At 51.6% G+C, this 16,354-nt stretch overlaps 1 protein-coding gene across 4 annotated transcripts in view; it reads left to right on the forward strand.

Moving 5' to 3' along the window:
- Window positions 1-259: 259 nt before the first annotated feature.
- Window positions 260-16,354, forward strand: part of BDKRB2 (bradykinin receptor B2) — a 35,946-nt gene continuing 19,851 nt past the window's right edge. For 2 of the 4 annotated variants that reach the window (XM_061181223.1, XM_061181224.1), the window contains exon 1: window positions 261-648. The gene's annotated coding sequence lies outside the window, so the exon portion shown is untranslated. Of the gene's footprint in view, window positions 649-16,354 lie in introns of all 4 variants that reach the window. The other 2 variants (XM_061181225.1, XM_061181222.1) reach the window with 2 other exon arrangements.

Here is a 16,354-nt window from a genome sequence, read left to right on the forward strand (position 1 = left end):
GGGTTCCTGGGAGGATTAGGTGAGTTAATGCATTTATGGGCTTTAAAAAAGCGCCTGCCACAGTAAAAATTATATACATGTCAGGACTGTTACTAATCCTCACCACTCCCTCTCTGAGATTTGTCACCATCAGCTGCCTTTCAGAGTTCAGAGAGGTTAAGTCACCTGCCCAAGGTTTTCCGCCGGGAAAGTGGCAGCACTGGGGCTGAAATCCCGGCTGACTTGGAGCCCAGAACACGTTTGCCAATCCGAGCCTCTAAAGTGCAGCCTGTCTACACAAGAGAACACTCTGTGCACTAACCTGGAAATCATCCATGCGGCTCGCCCAGCTCCCCAGGCTCAGAGGGCAGCAGGAGCCCTGGGCAGATGCAGCCACCCACCTGGCTTCTGTAGGTCTGGGTTCTGGAAACTGTAGCCAGCCTGGCTGGGGCCGGCTCTGGACAGGAGAGTCGGAGCTCTGGCCTAGGCTGGAGGTGGAGGGAGGAAGTGCCCAGGAGGGTGATGACATCACAGCCCAGCCCTTGAAAGATGATATGTTCCCGCTGCCACTCCAGCTCAGCTCCGGAGGCTCCTCGGAGGACTGGGGCCTTCGGGCAGCCCCGCTGGACCAGGGAGCTACGAAGTGCCCGCGTTTGTGCTCCGGACAAGGTGGGTGCCGGGCAGGGGCTGGTCCAGCCGCCTCACCTTCTCGGGGAAGGACAGGCAGACCAAGCACAGAGGGAGGGCGGGCAGATGGGTGACATGGGGGCTGATTCCCAGGCTGGGTGAGAAGTTTTCCTCAGGTCTTAGGGAGTTTGGGAAAGTTCCCTTCCTTCCCTACAGGTAACAAGAAGGGCTCCCAGCAAGAGAAACATTCTTGTTTGTTCTAGGTTTGTCTTCTCCCTGAATGGAGGAGACAGACAGGCAGGTGTGTATTTATGTGAGCCATTTAGTGACCTGACTTTTATAGACTTTGGGTGGATTCCTGTACTAAAGCAGAGAGGGTGGTGAAGCAGGGAAGGTGTGAGGTTTAGACTCAAGAATCTGGCTTTTCACTCATAGCCCTACTGCTCATTGGCCCTGTGTGACCCTGGACAAGTTACTTAACCTCTCTGAGCCTCAGTTTCTCGTCTGCAAAGTACCCTGCTCGCCTGCTTCCTGGGGCGGCTGGAGTTAATCAGACCACAGACAGAGGGGGGTTTGTAAACGATGGCTGATGTGCATTGGGGCAGTTGTGGTGATAACTCAGACAAGCTTCGCATCCCTCTCATCTGGTCCTGGCTGTCCAGGACGGAGGGATAAAACAGTTTGTTTGTTCAGAGCGTGGGCTTTGCATCCAGCCCTGGGTTGGCACCAAGCTCTGCTCTCATCCCCTGGGTAATGTTTTTGAGTCCGTTTTTCTCCCAGTTTCCTGAGCCAGAAAGCTGACCTGGCAGGATGGGGGGCAAAGACAGAAATGGGCTGATGAAGTGAAGTGTCGCATGTGCAGTAGGTGCTCAATAAATCGTAGCCGTTATCAGAGCTGCCGAGGGCAGGTAGTTTCCCGAGGCTGCGTCGGGGAGGGAGGTGGGAGTTGCTCTCCCAGGCAGGTTAGAATGTGCCTCCTTGAGTCAGGCTGCCTGGGGCTCCCATCAGTCCACAGGAAGTGGGAGCTCTGGCCCAGGAGTGGGCCATGGGGGCCCCAGGGCCAACCCGCCTCTTATTCCTTCTCTCAGTGGGTGGCTGGGGGCAGGGTGAGCGACCCCACAGGACACCGTCCACCTTCCCTATCTGGAGGAAAACTGTTCTGTGTCCTTCTGGGCCCTGGCAGTAGCCGGGGTGAAGAGGACATTCCACAATAGGAGCCCCACAAGCTTGAAGGAAGAGTTCACTGCTTTTCTCCTGGAGTCAAACAGGGGGTGGGGAAGAGCCAGGAGAAGGGGTTTTGGAGAACACTGCAAATGCAGGCTCCCATGCTGGCCACATAGGCAGGACCCCAGGGTCTCATCCCAGCTCTGCCGGGAACTCACAAAACCCCTGCAGCCATGCGCTCGGAGGCCATCACAGAGCAGATGAGGAAACTGAGCCTCCGAGCCAGGACGTAACTGAGCAAAACCCTCTGCTCAGGGTCCGGGAAAGGCCTTGACCTCTTTGGGACTCAGGTCTGTCACTTATAAGCAGGGGAAGGTTCCGATGATTGACGAATGGTGAGACTAAGGACATGGGATTAGACCAAACTGGAGAGATGCTGGCCAACGGCACCAAGCAGGGGAAAGAGCCATGCCACGTGGTCTCTGCTAACACAGTGACCGTGTCTGGATAAAAAGTTCAGAGGGGATCCGAGGGTAACACTAATGGCTGCCTTTCTGACCTGTGCAGCCTTGGGGTCAGAGAGGGCACTGGAGATTGCCCCGCAGACCCACCAGGGGATTCTGGTTTTCAAAATGAAAGTAGGGATCATGTCTGTCCATTCACAGCTGGCTCGCCTGCACTGAGAACCGTGCCTACCATAAAGTGGGCACTGGTCAGTATTTGCTGAATGACTGAATGGTAGGTGGGTGGGTGGATGGCTGGATGGGAAGATGGATGGATGGATAGGTGGATGGATGGATGGATGGATGGATGGATGGATGGATGGATGGAAGGGTGGACGGATGAATAAGTGAATACGGGTCACTTGGCAGGCACTAAAAGCACACAGAGCATATTACTAAGTGAAAGAAGCCAATCTGAAAAGGCTACATACTGCAGGATTCCTATTATATGACATTCTGGAAAAGGCAGAACTATGGAGACGGTGAAAAAAATCAGTGGTTGCCAACGTTGGGGGGAGGGAGGAATGAACGCACTGAGCACAGAAGATTTTTAGGGCAGTGAAACTACTCTGCATGAAGCTGTAATGGTGGATACATGTCATTATACATTTGTCCAAACCCATAGAATGTACAACACCAAGAGTGAACCCTAATGTAAACCACGGACTTTGGCGATGTGATATGTCAGTGTAGGTTCATTGATTGCAAGAACACAGCACTCTGGTGCAGGATGTTGATAAGTGGGGAAGACTGTGCACGTGTGGCGTAGGAGGTATATGGGAACTCTCTGTACTTTCTGCTCAATTTTTCTGTGAACCTGAAACTTCTTTAAAAATAAAGTCTAATTTTTTTTTAAAGCACACCGTGCAGGACTTTGTGTTGAGGATTCAGAAGGCACTTAGGGTATCCCAGAGCCATAGATCAAATGATCAGAACTTCCTAAGACTTGATACTAAGACTGAGTACCTCCCTTCCAACACCCAGCCGGCCCAGGAATCCCCTGACTTCTTTGTGCACGTGCTTCCAGGAACGGGGAGGTCGCTACTGTGCAAGGCAGCCGCTCCATCTCCAGAGGGCTGCACTGTTAAAAAGTCCTTCCTTAGACTGAAGCTAAATCCCTCTCCCTCTGAGCACTGGGCCACTTTCTCTCCCTTGGAGTCGGACTGTATAATTCTCATCCTATGGGTCCTCCCTGAGCAAAACTTCCACAACTCCTCAATCAAAATATACTTTCCAGAACAAACCCAAGAAGTAAAGTATTCCTTTGACTCTGGAATCTGTAGGGTTCTATAGGCTAGAAGAATGTGAACCCCCTCCAAAAAAAATCATCACAGCACAAAGCAGGGTGGAACAAGCACAGGCTCTGCGTTCAAATTCTGACCGTTTACTGCTGGAGAAGCTCTCTGAGCCTCAGTTTTCTCAACTGTACGATGGGGATAGTCATTCCTATTTATAGGAACATGGCGAGGTTTATCTCAGGTGGTGCTAGTGCAGTGCAAACAGGGGCCAGGCTTACTGCAGGTGCCCACTTAGCAGAGGGACGGCAGCAAGGACCTGGGACTAGCAGAGGTGCTGTCTGCCCTGCAGTGGGGTCACTGCAGCTTGGGGGTTCCCAGGGAACAGGGTGCCCCAGCATGCCCACACTCACATCCCTAGGCAGCACATCTGTGGGAGCCCTGTAACTTTTCCCTTGAGGGCTCACACTTCAGGTTTCCAGCCCACACTCCCCAGCGCCTCTGGGCCCCTCTGATTTCTCTGGCCAGTGGAGCTCTGGGAAGGCGGGCACAGAGAACTGGCTTCCAGACCCCGATCCAAACTCGCTAGCTGGCTGAGCCAGCTCAGCGAGGTCACTTTGCTTCTCTGAGCCTCACGAAATCAGCAGCGCCTGTGCCAGACACCTCGTGGGGTGTTGTAAACTGTAGAGTGCCAGGCACTTGGGCAAGCCCAGAGCTTCTGTGGCTGTTACTGTGCCGACATGTACCTGTGACATCGTGTTCCCTCTTCTTTCCTTTGGGTCCCCAAGTGACCATATTTCCAAGGGGGTGTGGCCTGACCGGGAAGACCAGCCATGGACACACACTGACTTAGCAAATGGCTTTCTGGGGGGAGCAAATTCGAAAGGAACTCAGGCCCTGCCCCTGCCCTAGACCCCAAAGCCACCATCCCCAGATCCCTCCTCTTAATCCCCATGGCCGAAATTCAGGGCCCCCAAACCCTGGTACCCAGGGCTGTATCACCGCCCCCTCCCATGTCATTTCAGGAACCGACAGACACACTGTCCCTGAGAACTCGAGGCCTCAGACAGCTCCCAGCCTAGCTCCCCTGCAGGTGGATCTGGGCCTCAGGAAGCATCAAGCTGTGTCCTGCCTCTCCCACCCAACTGAAAGCCCCTCCAGGGAAAAGACTGAACCCAGCCCAGCGCATGGCACCTACTATGAATACCTATACAGCAAGGGTGACACCCTGACTGCAGTAGGCAGGCTTTCTGGTCCTTCCAGAGCCTCTGAGATTGCACCTTCCAGCCAAATGGGGAATTAATCCCATCAGATAATTCAAGAAAAGGAAAGACAAGTTATAGGGAAAATTAGCTGATCAGTTAAACCAGTTCACTTCTAAACTATGGCTAACAAATTGGTTGTACTGTGATTGTGAAGCTTTGTAACTGTTTAGGCAGGATGCTTAAAATAGACATAAAAATTAGGAAATAATCTGGAACAAAAATGTATTATTTCAGCTAAATCTGAAAAGTGAGAAGAGAAAAAGAAGGGAGGAGGAAAAGTGTGCTAAAGATTTTTTTTTAGTTGAAGTATAGTTGATTTACACTAAAGATTTTCTCTTAGCTGGAAGAACAGTTATTTTTCTACTCTTGATGCTAATAGATGGATACAAGTTTTAATATGTTTGTTAAAATTTTAAAGATAACCATTAGAAGAATTGAAGAGTATATATATATATAATTATAGTATGTTATATTTGTAACATATAATTATTATAAATTATGATAAATTATCTTACTTTGTATTCAACAAAGGAAATACATTCCAAGGAATATTTATAGAAATTGATTATGTTCTAGGCCCTAAAGAAAACCTTAATATAGTCCCAGATATAAAACTCTTACTGGCTACATTACTTGACCATACTGTAGAAATTAACATCAAATATAGAAACTAAACATCACAAATCACTTGTAAATTTTAGAAAATGCTCTTCCTCAGAACTCTCCCATCAGAGATCATCAAAACTGAAATTACAGATATCTGAGACAAGATCAGTTACAAGAACACTGTTAATCAAATTTATGGGATACAGACAAAGCCATACTCATAGTCGAACTCATGTTAATAATAATTATTATGATGATGATTATTATATTATTGTTTATAGAGATTGCAAGTAAATGAATAAAATGTTCAGTTCAAGAAGGTGGATGGACAAAAAAAGTAGAAGAAAAACAAAAGAAAGAAAGAAAAAGAAGTAGAAGAAAGAATAATGATGACAAAACAAAATGATTAATTAAAAAGGAAAAAAACGTTAATATCAGTATTCCATCTAAGGAAAAACCAAAAGCTGGCTCTTTGAAAAGAGGGAAGGGGAAGGAAATATTAGGAAGTGATCTGTGCTATGCGGAGAATTAGAATAAGCTGCCGAGACAGGGAGTGATAAGCAGCCACTTTATTTGTGGTCAAGAGTGGCCTGCAGCAAAGCTGGGGCCCAGCATCCCAGCCCTTCCAGGCTGTGGGAAGGAGGATCTGCCTGGTTGGGGGTTTCTGTTGGCCCCATGAAGGCCTTCTTTCCATACTGGCCTCCTGTTCCCTGGGCGGGTCCCATGTCCCTGAAGGTAGGAGAGCAGAGCTCAAAGCCCTGCCCCCCGCCATGACCTGGGCCTGGGATCCCATCATCTCTGCTTCAACCTTTTATACCTAAGTCTCAATCAGAGCCCACGAACCAACAGGCTCACAGATGTGCTAAGTATTTAGCCACCAGCATTTTTTAAAAGAGTCAATATTTTGAAAGTGGGATATTTCACATAAAAATTCAGCTTCCCAGCTTCTCTAGGAATGCAGACGGCCCTGGCAAGGCTGAAATTTAACGCCCCACCTGGCCACACACAACTCTTTAGGTCAGACCTTGGCCCTCCAAGTGCCCACCCTTCCCCCAGCGCCAGCATCTGCTCTCACCTCCAGCACCGAACTTTAATGGGCCCCTGTGGGCATTTGAATTTGAGGCCCTGCTTGGCACGTTGAGAGGTGCGGGACTGGGGAAGGCCACTGAGGCAGAACTGAGCTGGTTACAACAGGGAGAAAGAACTTTCAGAGCAGATTTACAAGGGCAGCCTCTCCCCCAAACAGCCCCAGGTAAGGGAGGGCAAAGGCAGTCCCCTCCCCACACCAGCCTCTGGGGGCTGAACTCTAAAATAGGCCTGTGATGGTGCTGCAGAGTGCCTTAGAGATGAAGCACTTCCCAGGCCTAAAGCAGGAACACCCAACCGTGGAGTTGAGACCATATTGGAGGGCTTGACTCTTCCAAGCAGAGAGGGGGAAAAAGCTGGTGTGAAACTGAGGAAAATCTGAACTACCCAGGATCCTAAGCACACGATGCTCTCCAATACCTCTGAGCCTTCGTTCATGCTGTTCCCATGCCTCTGATGCTTTTCCACACCTTCCTCAAGCTTCTTCTCCTACTCAGCCTTTGAGATGAAGGGGTCCCTCCTTCCAGGAAGCCTTCTACACCCCTTCCCAGAAGCTAGGTCCCTCCTTGGTGCCCCGCAACTGCCTTTGGCCCCTCAGTGACAGCACTAGCCATGCTGTGTTGGCATCATCTGTGTGTTTGCCTCTCCTGCAGCCTGTGAGCCCCCTCAAAGGCCAGGGCCTCATCTTACCCCTCTGTCCATCCCCAGCCTGGTCCCCAGGGGACCTGCAGTGCCCTCCTGGCTGTTAGGGCCTGTACCCTGGTAGGCTCAGCCGACCTCCTGGGAGGTCGGACTCTGCAATGACAACAGGAAGGGCATCTGGCCATCAGACGCCAGGGCCAGTGAGCACTGGCATTCCTGAGTGTGGCCTCTGGCCTCCTGGAGAGAGCAGGTGTTCCAAGGAGGCCTCTTTGTCACTGCAGACTAACAGTCGGGTGGCAAGTTCCCAGGCTTCCTTTCTGTGGGTCTTGCCATGCCCCCATGTCCTAAAGGCTCTGGGGCACAGATGAGACTTCTGAGCCCACCAGCTCTGAGCCCGGGTGCCTTCCCCAAGGGAATGGGGTCCGACCCCAGGGAGTCCCGTGGCAGCCACTGGTAGGCCTGCATCACTCTGCAAAGTCCCTTCTTTTGGACCCTGAGTGCCAGCTTCTCCGAAGGTGGCCTCCAGCCAGCTCCAGCGCCTGGGCAGAGGCCGTGGTGGAGGGCACCGGCCTCGCTGTGCAACAGCCCAGCATTCTGATCGGGGCTTGGCCAACTGCTTGCTGAGTGACACAGGGCAGGTCGCTGACCGGCCTGAGCCCCTCCCTTCCCACCTGCATCAGGGCATCAAGACCGCCATCCACAGCCTCTGTGCGGCCGACACAGCGGGACCGTGTGTGAAAGTGCCCACACCGCGCAGGGCCCGCTCATTCCCTCCTTTCCGAACCACTCGGGAGAGACTCTCCGGGCTCCCAGCTCGGAGGCTCCTGCCCACGAGGAGTGCGGAGCCTGTGGGAGAGACAGGCGAGGGCCTGGGAGACTTGGACACAGCACCCTGCTCCTGTGACCCCAGGGGCCAGCCCAGAGGACCCGGGACGGTCACGTCCTCTGCTTGTCCTGAGCCTCCTGAACCCAGAGCCAACTGGCAGGATCTCCACCTTCCCCTTCCTGGGCCTCTGTGTGCCAGCCTGCCACACACACTCACACATCACACACATCACACACACACACACTGCACACACCACACGCTCACACACACACACATACACACACACAACAGAGACAGCACAGACACATACACACACGTACACACATGTGCACACAAATACGCCACACCACACACACACACATAAACACACACACAACAGAGACAGCACAGACACATACACACACGTACACACATGTGCACACAAATACGCCACACCACACACACACACATAAACACACACACAACAGAGACAGCACAGACACATACACACATGTACACACATGTGCACACAAATACGCCACACCACACACACACACACATAAACACACACACAACAGAGACAGCACAGACTCATACACACATGTACACACACGTACACACAAATACACCACACCACACACACACACACTCGCACACACACACAACACACACATACACACACATACACACACAAATATACACAAATAAATACACCACACACACACTACACTGCACACACATACACACATGTACACACACAGACACACACCACTACCTCTCTGCTGCTTGCATGTCCCCATAACCATCTTGTGACATCTATGCTCTCTGAATTGTCGTTGTGGGCAGGGTTCAAGTTCTCTCCCAGGAGGCTCCTAGACCTTTAAGGCGGAGGGCGGGTCTAAATGGGGAAGGACATGCGGTGGGACAGACCAGGCGGGGGCCCACCCAGGGCCCCAAGAGTGTGTATCTCGGCCCTACCCTGGGCACCCTCGCCCTCAGAACTCTGCTAAGCTGCTAAGCGGGGATGCTTCCCCCCAAGCGCGGACGCAACGCTCTCTAGAGGTGACAGAGCCGGTCAGAGGCGGCGCTAGGATCGGGACCTGGTCTGGTTCCCCCACGAGGACGCCGTGGCTCCCTGGATGGGCAAAGATGTCAGGGTGGGCATCAGGAGGTGCGCTCAGGCCAGGGCGGCAAGGAGACCAGCCCTGCCACTGCGGGGGAGAGAGCAGGTGGGGAAGCGAAAGAGGGGCCAGGGCTGGAGATGCCAGGGGGATCCCGGGCCTTCCCACTCTGGGGCATCATCCCGAAGCCCCAGCTGGGCGCTGACTGCCCTGACTGGGCCGCCTTGCATGTCCCCAGCGGTGTACACGTGTGTTTACTGCAAAAATAAGTCACAGCCACGGGGACTTTCAGGTGGCCTGGGGAATTTCTTCCAAGAGCGTGTGTGGACCGTGGTGGCCGTGGCTGAGCGGGTGGAGGTGGGCCCCCCGGGCCAGTCACCGCACAGAACACGCCTGGATCTGGGGTGCCGTGGAGGCAACGGTTACTCTGAGGCAGAAAAGGAAGCCGAGGGCTAATGAGATCCTGATGGCCGGGGCTGATCCTGCTGGGGCCTCACCACAACCCGCAGGCAGGAGATAACGTCGCTAGTCCTACAAGTGTGGGGACCCAGGCCCAGCGAGGCGGCTGCTGGCTCAGTCACACTGTTGGTAAATGGCAGAGCTGGCATCTGGATGCCTGCAGAGTGATGCTACCTCCCAGCCTTTTTCGTTTTGCTGCAGGTTTGCCTCAAGGGCCAGCACTGGCCTGACTGAGGATGACCTGAGAGGGTGGTGAAGACGGGCAGCCAGATAACCCAGAGGCGGGGGAACTGGGGGGAAAGCGGCGGGCAACACACAAAGGAAGGAAAATCAGGCTGCCTTCAGGTTTTCCACAGCAGCAAATACACCAAATCCAACAGAGGAGCGTCTCCAGACTCAGGAGAGAAGCAGGCTGTGACAGCGAATGGTCTTCCGTGAGTGAAGGCGGCAGAAAGACATGCTGAATGTGAAAGGGCTCAGAGAACATGCCATCCTTGCAACCATCGTGAAAAAAATCCCTCAAAGACGAAACCCAGGTGACAGAGACATGAGTCAAAATGAAGAACAGATGCTGGGGAAGGATTTTTGGTTCATTGGGACCCCAGATGTAAAAAATCAGGCTGAATCCTGTGACAAGAAGTGGCTTTTGAGTCCAGCAGGAAATCCCACCTTCCCAGAGTCTCCCTCAGCAGCTCCCCACCTGGGTGCTCTTTCTTGGGTTCTTAGAAGCGCACTGACTCCACCTGCTTGATACTGACCAGGGTTCTTGGCCTTCCCCAAGCAATAGAAATTGACTAGAGGCCAGACAAGAAATTCAAGCAAGAGTTATTGGGGCCCGTGCTGCAGCGGGTGGGAGAGGGTGGGTGGAAACAAGTAACAGTTTCCCTTGTTTGCCCCGGGAAGAGGGGCGAGCTTGTTCCTTATATGGGGTGAGGGTAGGGGTGTGGCCAGGGACCCAGCCAGAGGGGTGGCTTAGGTGTTTTGCCCACCCCTCTGGTGGGGTTGAGTGCAGGGGTCATGCTTAGTACCCTGCTTTTGCTGGCGACACCCTGTTTTTGTGCCCAGCTCTTCAGAAGTGGCAGTTGGGGTTTTTTTGGTCTTTTTGTATCTTTTTGTCTGTAATTTGCCCCAGCTGTACATGCACACAGTTTTATTTTTAGTCCCTTGTAATTTCTTTGTAATTTGTAGCTGGAGGAGATGTTTGTCCAGGCGCAAGCACTGCAGCAATGCAGCAAAGGGTCCCAAGTCCCAGCCTGTCTCATGCTCAGGACTGGTGGTTGGGTAGGACAGGAAATCATTGAAGAAACAGCTCATAAAGACACTCAACATTTCATTTTATATGAAAACATGATTACGCATTGATTTACCAGTTTTTAAGGAAGCAAGGCCTTTTCTTTGAGCATGAGCTGGCCGATTATCTTTCTTACACAAGCTAACCCATCATTCATTCTCTATTTTGAAAAAAATAGGAGAGAACACTTAGCTTATTTAAATAGTTTCAATCCAAAACTAGTCAATGTTCTTTATAGAAAATGTGAAGGCTACTACAAAGAATAAAGAAAACACAAAAGCAGCACAGGATCCCATTGGTCAAAGGCAACCACTACTAGTAATAATTTGGTATTTTGCTTTCCAGATTTTTTCCTGCTGTGTTATACATATGATTTAGTGCCCAGCTTTTTTTCCCACCTGGCCTGATATCAGAAGTATTCTCTCTCTTTTGGTGAACTCTTTGGAGCGTCATTTTTCACGTGTAATATTTAATCAGTCCCCTGGTCCGAAAAGTTTTGGTTGTTTCTTATCTCCCTAATCGAAGGACAGGAGGCTTTCCCTGTTCTTTTGATTGTTTTCAGAAATACCAAGCAAAAAGTAAAGGGTATTTTTTTAGGTTCTTGATTTGCTTCATTGAATTATCCCAAAATCAAATGTTCTGGAGACAGGTTTGAGAGCCAGTCAACCCTCTCTGCCTGACCCTATTGGGAGAAGACCATCGAAGCTGTCGTCTGCCTGCCTCCCCCCTCAGTGTGTGACTGGCCCATTAAACATTTGCAAACCAGATTGTTTTAATGTGGTCTTGGCTCCGAGGGTTCCGTAGGAATCAGGTCCAGGCAGCCAGGGGCTGGAGGCAGTGGACTTGGCATCGCACCAGATGCAAACTCCTACTAAGAGTGATCCTTCACTGAGTGCCTACGAGTGAACAATCCCATTCCACAGATAAGGAAACTGAGGCTCCGAGAGGTTCAGGGACCTGGCAGTGAGCAGAGGCACAGAACTGTTGCCCCTGTGTCCCCTGGGCAGGCTTCAAGCTGGGTGTGTGGGAAGGTGAGCTGCTTGGGTGTGGCCTCCGTCTGCCACAGTCTCCCATAGGCCGGGGACGTCATCCCCCAGGCTCTTCCTGCTGCTTCCCAAACTGTGAAGTACACGGGGGCTAGGCAAGCTCGTGGTGTCAGAAATGCTCCTCCATCCCGGCTCAAAAAGTTGGAATGTTCCACTGCTTTAGCACTGAAATGAGAAACCCTGGGGCTCTGCACCCACAAGCAGGGTCTGGGGAGGTCTCAGAGTCACGGGCCAGGACACACAACCCCTTGTGCCAGCTGAGCTGCAAGCCAGGGTTCCTCTGCAGGGTTATATAATAGAGTAATAGCACCCTCCACACCTCGCCACTGCTTCTCTCCTCCTCCCACAAGGAGAAGGCAGCCTAGTGTGGGATAGAATAAGTGCAGATGTTGGGTGGTCTGAGGCCAAACCCTGCTTCACAGCTGGGTGGACTTCTGTGGGTTAGTGACCTTGCTGAAGTTTACTTTTCTCCCTGAAATTGGATGGTGTCTTACCCAGTGTGAACTTCCTATGGTGTTCTTGGAGAATTAAGGGAGATAGGGTCTGTGAATCTACTGACATACAATGGGCGATTCCAGTACCTTCATATCATACAAATTTAATATATGTGTCTCAAACCAGAAAGGCCGAGGGGCAGGGGAGCCATGCATTGGATGGGACAGCCATATGTAGTCCTAGGGCTAAATCCATAGAATTTAAGGAATCGTGGTCCAAATACACCAAAAACACTGCCCAGACTTTACTTGAATACTTCCAATGACAGGGAACTCACTACTGCTAATAGCAATGCAATTCATCAAACGTTCAACAAGCAGTTACGTTGCCAGGACTGTGGATTCAGAGAAGCAAAGACTGTCCTGTGCTTGAGCGATTGACAATGTGGCAGTCCGGATGCGTGCAAAGAGAAAGAAAATTGCGTGTGTGTGTGTGTGTGTGTGTGTGCATGTGGGAACACCAATGTCTGGAATATGTATTAAGAGGAAGTCACTACAGTGGGGAGACCCACCCCAGCACCAGAATGAACAGATTTAGAAAGCTGCTAATCACAGGCTGTCACAGTGGGAAAGACCTTACAAAATAATCTGTGTAATCACCCCCCTGCTTGCCCTACAGATGAGGAAACTGAGGCCCAGAGAGGGAAAGCCACCTGCTCAAAGGCACGTGCTGAGTCAGCGGCCCAGGATAGGTCTAATAACAGTAATACTAACAATAACAAAAGCAACTCTGATGGCAGCTACCGTGGGGGGACCCCAGCTCCGTGCCAGCCCCGGGGCTCAGCATCTGACAGCACCAGCTCATTTCAGCCCCAGACAACACGGAGGGGGACACGCTACTACTATCCCCGAAGTTCAGAGGGAAGTGAGGAGCTGGGGATCAAGCCAGCTCTAACTGTCACCTCCAAGCCTTCCCACTGCCTGGCCCCAGGCTGACATTTGGGAGCCCTGAGGAGACAGCCCCATAGCTGGGGGACGAGGGTCAGGAGGGGTTCATGAGCGGGGTCTGCCCGATGCACTCGATCACAATCAACTTGGCTATTCTTTGGTTCTTGTCGTCTCTCTGGTGGCTCTGGGAGTTGGCACCTGGGTCCCCACCTAGGAGTCTGTGACCTTGGATACATCACTTTGCTGAGCCTCTGCTGCCTTGCCTATAAAATAGGCGTCACATCCCCTCGCAGGACAATTATGTGAGGATCAGGGAAAGAACCGCTGATCAGGGTGCAAACCTCCCTGTCATAAACTGTAAAGTGCAGTGCACACTGCCACTGAGTAACCGGCATCGTGGGGTTGTGTGCAGAGGGGTAGGGTCGGGGCACTCATGCACGACCAGGGACAGGTCACTTCCCTCTTAGAGCTTTAGTTTCCTCACGGTTAATATAGGGTTGGACTAAAAAAATCTCTAAATGGCGAGATTCTTCCAGCTCGAAAATTCCATGGCCCTAACACATCTGGGGTACCTGGCAGTTTACAAAGCACTTTTGTATCTGCAACCCCTGAGTTTGAATCCTACCCCATTCCCACTCACTTAATAGCCGATGAGCTTGGCCAAGGCCCTTTACCTAAACTTGGACAAGCCCCTCGTGGGAGTCGGAGCCTGTTTTGTTGTTTATTAAGATGAGGACAAGGCTGCGAGCCCCGCCTTTCTTACTGGACTGAGGGAGGCACTTCTGCACACTTTCACAGGCCGGGCTCTGCCGCTGAATTTTGCTGAGGCTCAGTTTCCGCATCTGTAAAATGGGGTTAGCAATGCCTGTCTAGAGTTGTTGTAAGGACTGAGTGAGTTGATGTTTGTTATGTGCTCTGAACAGAACTGGCATATGGAAGATGCTATACGTGTTGCTGTCGACATCATCATCATCAGTATTCATCCTTTCCACACTACTTCCTGATGCACCTGCCCTTGGCCAGGCCCAGCGCTAGGAGATGAGGATACAGTGGAGGGAAGACTGAGACATTTATTGCAGTCAGAGGGCTCCCAGGCTGGTGGGGAGAGAACCAATTAAACAAGCTATTTACATAAATGTACTGAGAGCCATGAGAGCACAGAAGCTAAGGGCCTCTGTGCAGAGACACTCAGAGTCCAGGAAGACCTCCCGGAGGAGGTGGTGTTAAGCTAGATCTGAAGGATGACTAGGAGTTGGAAGGGCTCCTGCCCTGTGCAGCGGGGTAGGTGGGCAGGGAGGCAAGTTCCTGAGACGTGGTTGCTGGGGCTCTGGGCAGGGCAAGGCGGGAATCAACCGTCACATTGTGGGGAATTTCATGAGCTCAACTGGGCTTGAAATCAGCCACAGTGGGAATATTTACAACACGGAAATTTGCAGATGCTATCTGTTAGCGCTTTCCCCCCCAACCCCGAGATCCAGTTGGTAACATGTGCCAGCACACCACTGCCTCTGTCTCCTCTCAGTCGGCCCGAAGAAGCCCACCCTTGCCCAGAGGTCCCCAAGGGCGCACGGCAGGGCAGCAGGAGCTTCTTCCTGTGAGTGCTGGTCCTGGGCTAGTCCGAGGGAATACCAGAGTGTTTATGGAAAAAATGTTTACCAGGAGCCCACCCGTGCCAGGGGCTCAACAGTAGTGAAGGAGGCGTGAATGTGGCTCTCGGGGACAAGCTTTCCACGCCAGGACAAATAGTCCCAGGGTGCTGTACATCAACTACAAAAGGCAGAAATGAAGGAAAAAGGAAGCTGACAGACCTTTGCTTCTCAAGAGAAGCAGAGGCTTGGGGATGAGAGAAACCGTTAAGGTCTTTCTGTCTGCCTTCTGAGGAGTTGGGGATCACCTGAGATCCTGCAGGTGGAGGTACCAACCCCAGACCCAGAGCGCTTCCCTCCGCTGTTCTGCTCTCCCTCTCCCCACCCTTTTCAAGGCTACTGATGCTTCACCTTCTCTGGAATCCATCCCCCTTCTTCCATTTCCTCCTCCTACACCTCCCCCTCCCTCTCTCTCACCCTTCCTGCATCTTCCCCTCTCCATCCCCCACTCCCTCCATCCCCCTCTCCCTCCATCCTCCCTCCCACATCCTCTCTCCCTGGATCTCCCCTTCTCTCCCTCTCTTCCCTCCTCCCTCTTCCCATCCCTCCCTCTCCCCCTCCCTCCTTGCCTTCCTCCCTCCCTCCATCCCCCCTCCATCTCAGGCACCATCTCCTCTCCCACCTAGCTGCCACAGCCTCTGACTCCCTACCTCCAGATTTAGCCGGCCCCCTCATCCCAGCCAGAGCGATGGTGCCAGTCACCCATTAACAACGTCACGCTTTGGCTGTGTCAGGCGTCCTAGCAGAGAAGCCAAGGAAACAGAGCTGTACATGAGCGCTGCACAGTTGAGATCATCTGGTGCTCTTGGGCAGGGTCCAAATCTTCCCCAGGAATCCTCCTGTGCTCCCACCCTTGGGCATACTCTCCGTCACCTGGGAGACACCTGAGGGCAGGTGCCAGCTCTCGTTTACCACTGTCCTCACACCATAGAGACAGTGTCGTGAGGTTCCGGTGTCAAATCCCAGCTCCACCAGTTACTAGCTGTGTGACTCTAGACAAGTCACTTCACCTCTCTATGCCTCTGTTTTCTCATCTATAAAATGGGGATAAAGATAGTACCTCCATTTAAGATAGGTGTGGATCACCTGAATTAATTCATGGGAAGCACTTAGAATACTGCTTGGCCATCAGAGTGAGACAACTGGAAATGGGAATAGTTGCCTGGATAGTTGATGCTGGTAAGGATTTATTGTTGATTTCTTTTAGATGGAATAAGGGGTATGCGATTATGCTTTTTGAAAAAAAGAGTCCTATCTTTTAGAGATGCACCCTGAAAGATTTACAGGTTAATGATAGGCGTGTGAGATTTGCTTCAAATCATACAGAAGAGCTGGGGTGGGGTTTGGTATGGAAGAAACAAGATTGACCGTGACTTGGCAATTATTGAAGCTGGGTGGTAGGTACGTGGAGTTTCATGATGCTAGTCTATCTACTTGTGTGCATATTCAAAACTTCCATAATAATAAGCTAAAAAACAAAATCAAAAATCAAATCTG

This window comes from Eubalaena glacialis, chromosome 2 (genome assembly GCF_028564815.1).
Source record: "Eubalaena glacialis isolate mEubGla1 chromosome 2, mEubGla1.1.hap2.+ XY, whole genome shotgun sequence".
NCBI classification, from domain to species: Eukaryota; Metazoa; Chordata; class Mammalia; order Artiodactyla; family Balaenidae; genus Eubalaena; species Eubalaena glacialis.